The following is a 14186-nucleotide window of genomic DNA, read 5'->3' on the forward strand; positions in this document are numbered from 1 at the left end:
CTTACTTTTTTGTATGGAAAGAGTAGGTTTGTTCTGAATTCTTGGTCGTACTTCAGATGCTACTGCTTTTCAGGAGCGTGGTCTTCACTGCAATTGTAAAAGAAAGAAGTTACTAAATATGTGTGTTTATAGCAATGTTGTTAATGTATACATTGATTTTTTAGTTTTTGCAGTAGTAGTGTTTTGCCTCTGCCTATGTGCATTCTATACATTTTACTTAGAATCTGTTAGTTGAACATGCGTTACAAATGAGTACAATAGTAAGCATGCAGAGCACACTTGGCTTAAGGCTGTGCCATTGGATCTTTTTGCTATTTTTACAGGGTAAATCATAGAAATTGTACAGAAAAGCATGCAATGTATGCATTTGTGAAGGTGTGGGAAATAAAGCAGAAAGATTTGATGTAGAGGCAGTGGTGTTCTTTCAGCTGGGAGACATTCTAATTATATTGTCTATCTGTGTGCATGAATAAAGATGCGTGTACTCATCCTGGCTGTGTGTCGTTTTATAATACACTATAAGGCATGTTTCCACAATTATACTGTTATTTCTCTCATCTTTTAATATGAAATGACACTTTTTTAGATAGCAGTGTGGGTAAACAAAAATATGGAGAGCCTACAGGATTGTAAATCACACTTGATCATAGCAGATGGGAGAAATGACAGTAAGTTTATTTTACAGGTTATACGAGGAAAGTGGCAATTACTCTGTTTATATGCTTTCATACAAGAGCTGTACATCTACTGTACAGAAATATGCATACCTGTAGTTTGTGTTCATGCATGTGGATGTGCATGAATCTGCCAGTAGAAATCTTGGGGAGTTTTATAGCAGTTGTTGTTATAGGTCCTTTGCAGTCACAGCCAAATTGTACTGAGAGTTATCAATAGGACATCTAAAGTGCTGATCTGTCATGATGGAGTTAGATGTAGCGTTCTTGCATGTGATTGGTGGATGGTTGTGTGCCTCCTTAACAGTAGCCAATGATGGAATAGTGCAGAGAGTGAAGTGGAAAGGGTAGAAGAGCTGCTCCAGTGTTACGTGCTCCGCAGACACCGCGGCTTTCCATGGACAGGGTGTGCCACATACGGACTTCTCAACATATCTGGCATGGAAATAGGACTGTAGGGATCCTCCAATCAGGTGTTGAGGTTGTGGTTTGTATTGAAAGAGGCTGTGTGTAGTGAAGATGGCAGCGGTGGAGAAAGTCAGGGTGTTGGTGGTTGGATATATGTCTGTGCATGGTTTGGAGCAGTATGATAAATGGAGGTGGTGTGGATCACTGTGCCTGGTTTCAATGTGCAGGCATTTTTTCAAGTTAGTGAAGATATGTTCAGGGTGAACAGTCCACATGTGGTTGTTTTGCACTATGGTGCTTTGCATTTGGGCTATGTCAGTGCCCCTACTTTGTTGAAAGATTTAGCAAACTTGTTTCAGACAGTAATGAAACTACTTCCAAATGCTAAGGTCATTTTTTCAGGTTTGGTACCTAGGGCAATATGGGACAATAGTTCTGTGTTTTGTCCTCAGCAAAATATTCCTAGGCGTGTAATCAATTGAGGCATGTTTGCTTTTATGCTTACAGCTGGCATGTTCTTCTGTAATAATGAGAACATTGACTCTGCTAATGTTGATTATTTTAAAGAAGATGGTCGTCTTTATCTGTTTTTGGGAAATGTTATGCTGTTTTGGAACGTAAGGATTGCTTTGGAGAGGTTAATGTGTTTGGAGGAAAATAAGAAAAGAAAAACTAAATAAATACAAAATAAAAGGTGTGTAGGAAGCATCTTAACAAAAAAAGGCTCTTTTCAGATCCAAATTCAAAGGGGAAATGGGGCACACTATTTTAATTGTCAATCCCCATGCTCAGATTTTTTGATTTGTCCGCAGACACTGCATATTACATACAGGGAATTTGGGTTTGAGAGGCATGCAAATGAGACTTAGCAGAGCAAGGGATTGGTCAATAAGGTTTACTGGGTGTGATGTGTAAGGAAAGACTTCGTCAGAAAGTCTTTTTCCTGAGAGGAGAGCAGATAGCCATGGCCAGGGCTCCAGATAAGGTGAGTACTAGGCCTTTTTCCGCATGAAAATCTTGAAAATACGCCAGCTTTATTATTTTCCTGGGTACATTTACACACAGGTTTGCAGCAGAGGGCAGTGCAAAGGTCAGGTTACTTGACAGAAACCAGAAGGCTTCTTGTGATTTTTATTTTCATGGATGTAATTGCAAGCCACCTCTGAAACAGAATGTATTTCTCTGAAGCCTTTCAAAAACATAACTGCTCACTGATAAAAGGAATAGTTTCTTTCCATTCAGCTTCAGAAGCACTGTGCATGTTTTCCTAGAATTTTAGGATTGTATAATTAATAAGATGGAAAAGTAAGTTGCAATTGAGATTTTTCTTTTAACATGTTATGCTTTTATTCCAGTGAAAGCAAACCAGTATTGCACAATTGTATTTTTCAGAGTTCCGGTGCTGTATGCATAATCATACAGAGGCAGATCATTTTTACACTTCTTATTTAATTTACAGTCTAATTATAAATACAGTATGTAAAATGATGACTAGTCTAGTTTACGTCCATTCAACCTTGCAGTCAATGGGGTACATTACTATAAATGGTCAGTGGCAGCAGAGTCTTTGCTCAAGGGAGAGTAATTGTCATTACACTGATCAGAGGTGTTCTAGCCTTTCAAATCTTCAAGACTACAAATAAAACGTCCAAAACCTGACTCTCAAGAAAGTGCAACCGCTGTTCAAAAACAAAAAATGAAAGTTACATTGGTAATCGAAATAGAAACTCAGCAAAACCTGTCCCTGTATTTAACTTCATGTAGCGCTTCATAAATGGTTTGTCATACATCTAGGTGCAGTGATCATTATACCTCAGTCAATACTCAGTTAACCAACCTCTGAAAGATGTTAGCCAATAAGATAGCTCAGCCAGTTGAGCACTTGTTGCTGCAATCTCTGCGTTTTCTGTGGGTGCGGGTTTGAATCCCGGCATGTCCAACTCAGACTTTCATCCTTTCAAGGTCGACAAAGGAGTACCGACCTTGATTTGGTGGTAATTGTGTTAAATATGTTCTATATACAGCGCTTTGCCAAAAGAGCAATATAAATAACCATTTGATCACTAGATTAGATATAGAATTTAGCATGGAGTCCTTGCTTCTCTGCACTGTTGTATCATAACATTGGCATACCATTAGGTAGTAATAGCTGCAGGAAATTAGGACTTTCATTAAACATCAAAAGACAATTCTGCTATCGAATCTCAAAACACACAATACAAATTCTTGTATGCTTTACTACATAATTGACTACGTTTTTGTGATTTCAACATTTAAATATATACAGGAGAGATCAAATGGCCAGAAATAATGAAAGGTGTACTCTGTCGCAATGCAGAAAGCTGCCGCATAGTAATGATTTCCATACAGTTTTTCCATATGTCGGCTGGATGTCGCATTCATTTTACTGTCTTGCGAATGATCAAATTCATTTTTACTCTCTTAAAATCACATTTACTATCAATGTTTAAAAATAGAGAGTAAAATACTCCCACCTCAAAATCTTATCTAGAGCACTGGCTATGGATGTGTGTTTCAGAATGCAGATTGTCTGGATTTTGGGAGACTTATGAATAAATTGGTTGGAGGTGCATGCAGATCGCTGTGGAGTGGCTGCACATCTTGGATTCCCTCATGTTGAAGTGCACTGGCATGGAGTGCATGGAATGAAGTGGCTGGATTTGGTACCTCGTTGTGCTACTTTGGTGACACAGTGTCATCCAGACATTATTATTATTCATTGTTGAGGGAACAGTTTAGGACATGCGTCAGGAATTTCTTTGCAATTTGCAATGAAAGAAGTACTTGGGAAAGTCATGGACATGTTTCCAAATTCCTGAGTAATTTATTCTCGAATTGCACAGAGACAAATGTGGCTGCATTCTTCTTCATTTGGTCCACAAAAGGAGAAAGCGAGGCACAATGTCAATAAGGCTGTTTGTGAGATGTTGACATGTCCTCTTTTCACAATGAAAATATTATGTTTCGTAGCACACACATTTTTCGCAGAGATGGAGTACATCTTACTTATGCCGGAAATCTGATTTTTCTGCAAAATATACAAAAATCATTGCAACCCTTTTTGGAATTACAGCAATCCATTTTGTAGTAGGTGTTGACCATTTAAAGCCACCACTATCTCCTAGAGAAAAGTGCAATGATTCTGACAGGGAAGCAGCCCAAAATGTTAGATGTCCGCGGACTGTCTGCGGACATCTAAAAAAATGCACAGGGCCCTGCACCATTTATTTGCCACTTCTATTTTTAGACTGTGAAAGGTGGATCTGAAAAGAGGCTTTTTTGGGGGGTTTTTTGTTTTATATTTTTTGGGGTTTTTTAAACACGAACACAAGGAAAGAAGGGGAATGGAGGGTAAGGAAGGGACACCAACCATGGGGATAAGAAAGGGCAGGTGGAGAGAGGAAGATGTAGGGTGGGCCTTATTCCGGTAGTGGGCAGTTCTACTCGTGCTCCTTGACTGCAGTCTCAAAGCACTCTGAAGGTTCTCCCACTGCAGAGTACTGCATCACAGTACATGCACAATACTGTGACCCTCGAAAGGTAAGGGTCAACATCATCATGAATGGCCTGCGAGGCAGCTGGAGGGATGCACTGTCCCACTGGAGTGTCTCTAGTGGTGGCAGGAGCAGAAACAGAGGATGCTGCAGGGGAACTCAACCAACTCTGTTTATCGTAAGGTACAACCTTATGAATAGCCCCATTGTGGAACGACCTTAGGTGTTGCTTCATTGATGTAGTACCATAGCTATACAAACCAGGTTTGCCACAACTCAGCACCAACTGGCACTGAGTGCAGAGCACCTTGTTTGAATGTGCTTTTGGCACTCCATCAAGAGTGGCAAACAACCTCCATACCCAAGATTCACGGTGAGAACTAGTAGTAGGGACTTCCACTACCTCATCCTCATCATCCTCTTCATCACTCTCCTCTGCATCCTTATGCCTGTTCCCCCCTGCAGACCCTTGGGGAGGTTGTGGTGGTGGAGGGGGTGGCGGTGGTGCGGAGGCAGAAGCAACTGCAGCAGGAACAGACATGGATGCCATCTTCAAAGTTCTTAGGAACCAGCAATAACTCAGGACTTGAGAAACACAAAAGAGCAATCCAGCAGTGTGGAGTACTGTCTCTCCTGGAAGTCCAAAAACAGGATGAGGAGCAGCTCTGGAGTGTGCCCTTTTATGTGTGCAAGGGTGGACATTTACTGAAAAATACCTTGGATTGGTCAGAAAAGCACTTTTTAATTGTCCGGGGGCCCGGACAGCGTTTGCGAACCAGGACCCATGCTCAGTGCGGGTGCGGTCACATGATGACGTCGCGGACACCTTCGTAAATGGGACGGCTGTCCGTAGGACAACAAATGCACAGGGTTGGTTGTGCACATGCGTGTGAGTGTTCTACGGACAGTTTTTGGGTCCCAGAACCAATTAAAAGTGCGACACACGTTCTGCGGACAGTTATGGACAGGCGCAATGTTGGTAGGACCCAAGGGCGTGATACGCATGCGCACGGGTGTCCTACGAACCGTGTTCACGTCCCCAAACACAATAAAAGTGTGTCACAAATTTGCAGACATGCAGACGTGGTGTGTGTTTTACGGATATATTGATTATGGTTGCGAACAATGCAAACAGAGGGGGTGTTCTTAGGACACCTTGATTTGCATAGTTGCGGACATGCGGACGTCTTTGGTGTTCTGCGGACACCCCCATTTTGAATACGACAGTACGAACAAGTATAGTGTCCTTAGGACACCCCAATTTTAGTTAATTGCATACATCCCGGACTTCTGGGGCGTTCTCAGGACATTTCGATCTTGATTGCAGACATTGCGAACAGGTATAGTGTTCTTAGTACACCACCATTTTGGCTAGTTGCGGACATTCTGGATATCTTATGTGTCCTAAGGACACCTCCATCTTGATTGTGGACATTGCGAACAGGTATAGTCCCCTTAAGACACACCCATTTTGGTTCATTGCGGACATTCCAGACTTCTGGTGTGTCCTAAGGACACTTCCATTTTCATTGCGGTCAGTGCGAACAGATATGGTTTCCTAAGGACACCCCCATTTTGGATAATTGTGGACATCCTGAACACCTGTGCTGTCCGTGGACTTCCTAACTGCTTTAAAAAGAAAAATAAGAAAATGAGACATATAGTAACACACATAACATTTTATTATTGTATAACAATATAAAATTCATGAAATAGAGGGGGAAGCAGAAACTGATACAAATACAGGAGAATTAGGGGTCTGTACATGATGGGTGATAGGGGAGGAAGGGATTGAAGTCTCATCATAAAGTTTTTCTTGCTGGGAGTTTTTGGGGATGGTTGACTGGGAAAAGGAGAAGGGGTACAGGTATATGTGGGGCATTGATATTTATTTTTTTCTTTTATATGGTGAAATTTGTCATTAATAGGTACATTTTTTGTTCCACACACTGCAGATGATTTTCAATGGTGTTTGTTTCTGTATTACTTTTAATTTCTGTATGGTGTGTTAAAAAAACATATGTTAAGTGCACATAAAGTAACAATGGTTATTAATTGGTTTATTCAGAGAAGTGTAGTGTTTACCATTAGTATCACTGTTTTCACTCATTTCATCACAAGGAAAATCTTCTTCCAGCCATTCCAAAGTACTAGACAATTCTCTGTAAAAAACAAAAAAATACTTTTTGTGTATCTAATACAGAAAGTTTATAAATATATAAAATAAATGTAGTGTACTTACTATTTCTTGTGAAGTTTTGGTGTTACTGCTGTGTAGGTGTGCTCTTGCTTTTTGCTGAGAAGTTTCTGTGAGGTAATTCTGTTGGAGGCATATTTATTTTGTTTTGGTATATTCCATTATATTGCAAACGCTATTTAAGTGGACAGTTGGTGTCTTACATATACAGTTTCCATTTCTTATGTATTATTAAATGTAATCTATTTATGTGCTGCCTTTTCAACATGTTTGTTGTTTTTATTGCATGATACAATAATGTAAGATACCCCCTGAGTTTTTGGATAGTGTTGATGTTCACCGCATCCGTCCGCAGACATGCGCACAGTCCGCGGACATGAAAATCACTGGCAGGGGCAGGGTATTCAGTATTTTCTAATAAGTTATATGTATATAAACTAAGGGAATCCTAGTAAACATTTATCAAATTTATATTATCTATATCTATATTCAGTAAAAAAAACTTTGTTAAACGGAAGTTATGCTAATGTTTCTCTACTAAAAACCAATGAAATTCAGTAAAAAAACTTTGTTAAAGGGACATTGTGGTTAAGTTGCGCTACTAAAAACCTATGAAATTCAGTAAAACAACTTTGTTAAAGGGACGTTATGGTTCCAAGTAAAACCAAAAAAAAACTGAAACTCACGCCACCACCATGCACTGCTAAGACTAACACCCAGGACATCAAAGATGACATAACAAAAGTCATTGATGACATCACTGATGACATCACATGTCTGGCTCACTCTGTTTTCCTTTACTGATATATATACATAGGCCAGTAACAGTCAGGAAATAAAAAATCAAAAAGTACTATATGTGTAGACTTATATTTCAAATATTTTCTTACAGTAATTCACTTTGGGTCCACTCACAGCATATGAAACATATACAAAGGGGAAAACACAGACTTCAAAGATAGCAACGCTTTCTGTGTATGAAGATAATCAGTAAAGTTATCAACACTTTCTTATTGTTCTGCTGTTTTTTATTACTGTACTTTCTCTGGAAATGCTCATATTTGTACTCACACTACTTTCTTTAGGATCCAGTCACATCATGTGATAGTTATACATAGGGAAGTAGTAGCTTTGACGCATAGCAATTATTTCTGTGCATAAAGATAATCAGTTAGGTTATGAAGATTGTCTGGTAATACTGCAGTTTTTTTGTTTACTTCATGTTCCTTGTATCAGCTCATATTTGTATGTGTTGTTGTCTGTGTTTTGTTTGCAATAATGGAATTATGTAGTAAGTGGGTTTTATTAGGTATTTATTAAATTTATACAGTATGCAGAACTCTAATAAGAAACTATTTTAGTATTATAATTTTAGCGTTTAACATGGCAAGATAATTCATATTGCACCTCCATCATGTCTGCTGCACACTATGCCTATGTCACTACATGTGTACCTTAGTATATTGGAAAAAACGTCATAATAGAATGCTATTTGGATTAGTGCATTGCTTTATGCACTACGTACCATATTATATTTATTGCAATGATCCTTGACACGGTTTTAGTAACATTACAATAAGAATCTCTTGTACAACTTTTCATAAAAACTAAACGCACATGTGATGTCATCAGTGATGACATCAATGACATTTGTGATGTCCTGGGTGTTAGTCTTAGCAGTGCAAGGTGGTGGCGCGAGTTATGGTTGCTTAGTTTACCATAACTGGCGAATTTCAGGTTTATGTTCGGTTTACAAACGTCCCTTTAACTAAGTTTTTTTTTACTGAATTACATAGGTTTTTAGTAGTGCAATTTAACCACAACGTCCCTTTAACCACGTTTTTTTACTGAATATATATATACAATAAAATAATTTTCGTTTTACTTACTTGCATATGTTGTTTTGTGCACTGGCAGGAGTTTTTACATTACCCCTTATTCTTGGCCCTCACAGTTGCATGTTATTGTGTGTCTTTTATGGCTTGTAATCCCTCCTTTATAATTTTAAAAATGCTCCAATTATAGTACAAAAATATTATGCACTTTATTTTCTCTTGTGTTTTGGCAATACATGGGGTTACTGTTACTTAAGTTGGCGCTATACTTCCCATTGTAAACATATTGGGCCTCATTACGAGTTGGCCGGTAAAAACGGGTCCATTACCGGAATGCCGGTAAGAGCGGGTCCGTGCTCGTATGAACCCGCTAATAGCGGGTGATTACGAGTGCGCGAGCACGCACGAGCCCCCATGCCGGTAATGATAAACCATTAACAATGCTGGCTAGGGCTGGTAGTTGTTCCTTTCTGAAACATCTTGAGAGCCAAAGGTTACACAACCCGTACTTTGGGACTACTGCATTGAAGCTGGGAACAAGCAGTGTTCACATACTGTCATAATTAAATGGAAGACAAAACAATTCCCACCTTCTAGTAAGATCGTTTCTAGGTTGTTTTTTTCTGGCATAGCCTAGGCATCAGAGCGGACATGTTACACTGCTAATGCAACATGTGTTCTTTCCAGTGACACTGTAGCTGATAGATATTGCTATTCTTGAACATCCAAAGCATGTGCCTTGCTTCAACAGGACTTTTGCTGCTGGAGATGGCCATGTGGGTAGGTTGAGCCATGTTACAATGCACACTCCTCTATGAGTACTGGTTGCTCACAGCCTTAAGAGAGTCTTCTTTTGAAATTATGTTTGTCCTTTGGGAAGGAAACCAATCGTTGATGTCCTTTCCTGGTTCATTGTTGCAGTGGCTATACAGGCACATCTAAGGACGTACAGCTTTATTTCGGATGAGTGACAGGCTGTGCTAAAAGTTCACATATGCATTAGACAGATTCACAGTGTCATCCAGTACTCCCTGCATGTTTAAAGTGTCTTCCAGAACTGGCATTATACTTGTTTGCATATCCAACCGACCTTCTTCAGTTTCTGCAATTCCACCTAAGAGACAGAAACGGAAGATGAATACATGTGCATCCTGTGCATCCTGGAACACTCTGGGGCACTCGTACAGTATATCGGGTTGGTGTGGATGCATTCTTCAAAGGGTCAAATCTATGATCTTGTCAATAGCATGGACCCCAATCCATTTATTTACTGGTGATTCTTCTTTGCCCCAAGCAACATGTTACACACGAAGGTCCACAAACAGCACAGAACTAACAGGGCTACCATTTTCAGTAACCTCATAAATCAGTCATCCTGAAAAAACTTTTCTCACATTGTAAACAATATTTATTAATTGCTGGACGCATTATTCACAGGTTAAGCACTCATCTCTGCCATATGGTAAGACTGCAGTTTGTAATTTTCGGGCATAGTCATCTTGGCTGTATTGTAGATGTTAAGTTTACACAATGTATCAGCTTAGGAACAATAATGTTCATGGGTCGAGAAACTGTTTAATGTTAACATCTTGTATTGCACTGTTTGGAAGCAGAAGGAATACTACTCTGTTTATGCCTATATTTATTTATTTAAAGGAGGACCAATGATCTTTTGATCACAAAATAACATACAATAGATAAGAAATCAGATTTGATGGAAAGCAGTGAGCTTCTTACAATGGTGTGAGTTTGAGGGACATGCTGACCAAGTTGTGGAGGGGAGTAATTGGAACAGTCACAGGGTACAATACATAGGTGGACATACATAGATAAAGGACAACCAACATTGGACATTTCTAAGTACAGGCAGGCGGTACATCAAGCTGAGCTGGATTTGGATTTCCCGACAAGAAGAAATATCCTTGTGCCTTTGTGTGGAAGAAAGACATTTACTCTTACCTTTGGAAACATTAGTAAGCTCCTGCATGGGTGAACATTGAAGTAGGAGCTGTGCAGCCATTCTGTCTTGCCAATCTGTGTACTATGGATAACATTAACCCTCTGGGCAGCTACAGTGTACTCTCAAACACCAACACACAGCACTAAGGTCTGGACCACATGGTTAAAGGAAAATGGACAGGTAATTTAGTTCCATGGTAAGGTATGTTAGTGCACAACCTTCTTGTCTGAATTAAAAATAAAATGTATGTTAGTCAAAGTAGGTACATGCCGGAATAAGTAAGATAGATGATGTCTTGGTAAAGGATGTGGCTGCAGCTTTTCGGACCCTGTGAGATTGGTTGTGTTGGGGTTGTAGGGAATTTGACAGGTATGTTGGTTTGAAGTGCTTCCTAGAATGTTGGAAAACTAACTGGGCCATTGCTTGATGAACCTGAATCATGCAGGTACTTCATTAGTTGTCGGAACTCAGTGGCCATCTTTTAGTAGTTATTATGGAGATTGGCTTTTGATTGGATAGCTGTAATATACTGAGAGAGAAAATATGGATGAACTGTGTATTGAGATTCATGTGACAATGTGGAAGAGACTGGAACAGCAAAACTTACATCTAACTTTCACTCATGTAGCAAAAGGCCTTGTCTCCCTTGTATTGGATGCCAGCAAGAATGTACAGACTGCTCGTCGATTGTGTGTCATTGGGAGCACTGCAGGCAAACTGTGCCACCTTTTGTGGAGCTGAATTAGAACTGGGAACTTCTGTTCAGATGTGTTGGACAGGGTGGAAATGGCGGTGATTGTGTCTTGCAGTGGTTCGAGTCAGGTCTGTGTCAAGATCCTGAAAGTTTGAGGAGCTGTTTGAAGATGTGGTGGCTCAAAGACTTCCACAGCGGTGAACTGGTTTGGGGATTTAGGCAATGGTTTTAGGTTTGACAAGAGTGCCAAAACCAGCACTGTGGCTCCTGAGTAGTTTCAATGATTCTAACGTAGTGACTTGCGCTGGAGGAAGTTGCAGAACACATGTTTCCAGCTGCTCTGACTTCACTGGTGCTGCAAGTCCCAAACCAGAGGCTCTGCGACAAGGTGAGTGCATTTTTGCATTCACTCTGAGTCCAGGTAGCATAGCTGTCACCTGCAGGAGCCCTTCACATCGAGTGAGGATCCTGGGTACAAGTGTAGCTGCACAGTGCTGACATTGGGCCAACACTGCAGCCATCCCCAATGTTGTCTGACACAGTTAGGGACAGAGATTGCCTCTGCCTTTGAACCTGTTTATCTTCACCACACAACTTGAAGACTTTCGAATGGACAGCACTCCCAACAGAGGTCCAAATGAGTTTTTATTTTCTTTATGTAAGTCCAAAAGGAATTGAGGAAGGAGTGGGAGACCACTTTGTCATGAAGGCAAAAGGGCACAGGGGATTGGAGGACAAGCCTGCTGTAAAAGGTACAACTCCTGCCGCTGTGACAAGTGCCCCTTGCCTTTTTCATCATATCCAAAGTGATCTGTTCTGCATGAAAAGGAGAGAGCGCCCTACACAAAAACAGGATGGCAAAACCATCCCTTAGTTCCCTTCTGCTCTTTCTTGCGATGCTAACTCTACCTCCTTCCAAAGCCTGCAGCTTCAACGGTCCTTAGGTACTAAACAACCTGATTTGAAGCTGGGCTTTGTTATGGGTGAGCCTTTTTGAAGCATGGTTCATAAGAGCTCTTCCACTGAAAGCGTCCTGGGCTAGAGACAAGATGTTTCATAGCACCCCGATTATCAAAAAAGATAGCCCTCTGGTTCTTTTCCTTGCTTGCTGAAGCTAAGCCAGGCAGTATGGCTCGGAATCCACATAGCATACACACCAATGACCTGAGCTTGTAGGGGTGACAAGAATATGATACCAATGCGATGTAGATGTATTAGCTGTGTGCATTATGAGTCAGAATACCAAAACCACGTATGGCTTATTCTTAGAGATTACCTCACCATCATTTGGATAAGGACACAATTACTATGTTTTTGGGTCAGAGATGCAGGAGTTAAATGCATCCTCTGTCTTCAGTGACCTTTGTAACATCGGCTGTCAAACAAGGAACAAGTGACCTTTTAACCTGCGTTGTGCCACTGAACTGCAGGTCCTGCAGATCAAAGCACTGATGCAGCATGGGACACGTGTGTACTGTGCTTTTTGCATTAAGCTTTATGAAATGGAGCTCTAATTAGCAAACAAACCTTTCTGAATATGGATTACCTACAGCATTTCATTATTTAATATAAATCAAAAAAGCCAGGGCTTTTACGCACTCGCCAGATGGCAATCCTTCTCAATAAAGTTTATGTTTGTCACTGTGTTCTTGACTTATAGAAGCATATGGGTATTTACTGAGCACTGACCTAGCTTCCAGAAGCAAAGGAGTGCTTTACAGAGGTATACAACAATACCGATACACAACAGAGGGCTTTACAGAGGAATACAACAGTACAGATGCATAACGGAACACTTTTCAGAGAAAACACCAGAACAGGGGATCAGAGGAGGCGTACAGCTGTACAGGGGGCAGGGAGGAGAGGGTTGGATAGCATCTAGTGAGATAGGTGGCACAAGGGTGATGTGATGGCCTAGGTGTTGAGGAGGAAAGATTCCTTAAAGAGGTAGGTCCTGAGTTCTTTTCTGAATTGTAGTTGTGTGGGGGTTGAGTCGGATGCTGATGTGGTGGAGGTTTCATATTCTTGGGCATAGGCAGAGAAGGCTTGTTTCATTTTCCTTTCCTTTTTTTCAGAAGTGGATGTCAAGTCACGTGTCCAGCCTTCTGGTGATGCGCTGTCCACTGGAGATGCTGAGCTTCTCTGCGACTATCATGTACATAGAATGATATCAACACCAAGAGCAAGTGGAATTACAGTCTCCTAAGCATATGCGTCATTCTTATGAAACATGGAAGTGATTCTTTTCTAACTGCAAATATCACTAGGGCAAATATTTCCAACAATCACTCAAATCATTGAAACCCATTCCATTGGACCCTTGAGGTTCAGTTTAAGCAAAGACATAAAATAAGAAGCCAGTCTGATTTTAGAAAACAATTGGAACAGAAATGATTATTCTAGTGAACGAAAGTCTTTCTCATATTAAGTAATGCAGCAACAGATGACATGTTTGAATTTTGTTGGATTATAATATCTGTGTGTAGAGATAAATCTGTGTATAGTGATAAATTACCTAGGATTGTAAAATGTGGACCTTTTGGAACAGAGCCTGCCTGATTGAGAAACAGCAGCAGTAATAATTAGCGGAAACATCTGTTTGCAAGTACTTTAGTTAGGATCTTGTTATCTAATTAATTAATGAGATAGGTCTAAATGATGCACAGATTTAACTAGGTTTGCTGTTTTTTTTAAATAGCTATTAATAAAGCATCACATGTCATAATCAGAAACATTCCCTTTTCTAATTCATATTTTCACATTAGCTATCTAGAGAAGACACGGTGCTAGTTTCAATAAATAAGCTTGAAAGAATTCAGTGATTAACTTAGCTTGTCAAGGAGCCCAGATCATAGGAACATACTTTATGGCATGCATGATCTCTGTGGTGGCTATGTGTTTAT

This window comes from Ambystoma mexicanum, chromosome 6p (genome assembly GCF_040938575.1).
Source record: "Ambystoma mexicanum isolate Mex_15411 chromosome 6p, UKY_AmexF1_1, whole genome shotgun sequence".
Classification (NCBI taxonomy): Eukaryota; Metazoa; Chordata; class Amphibia; order Caudata; family Ambystomatidae; genus Ambystoma; species Ambystoma mexicanum.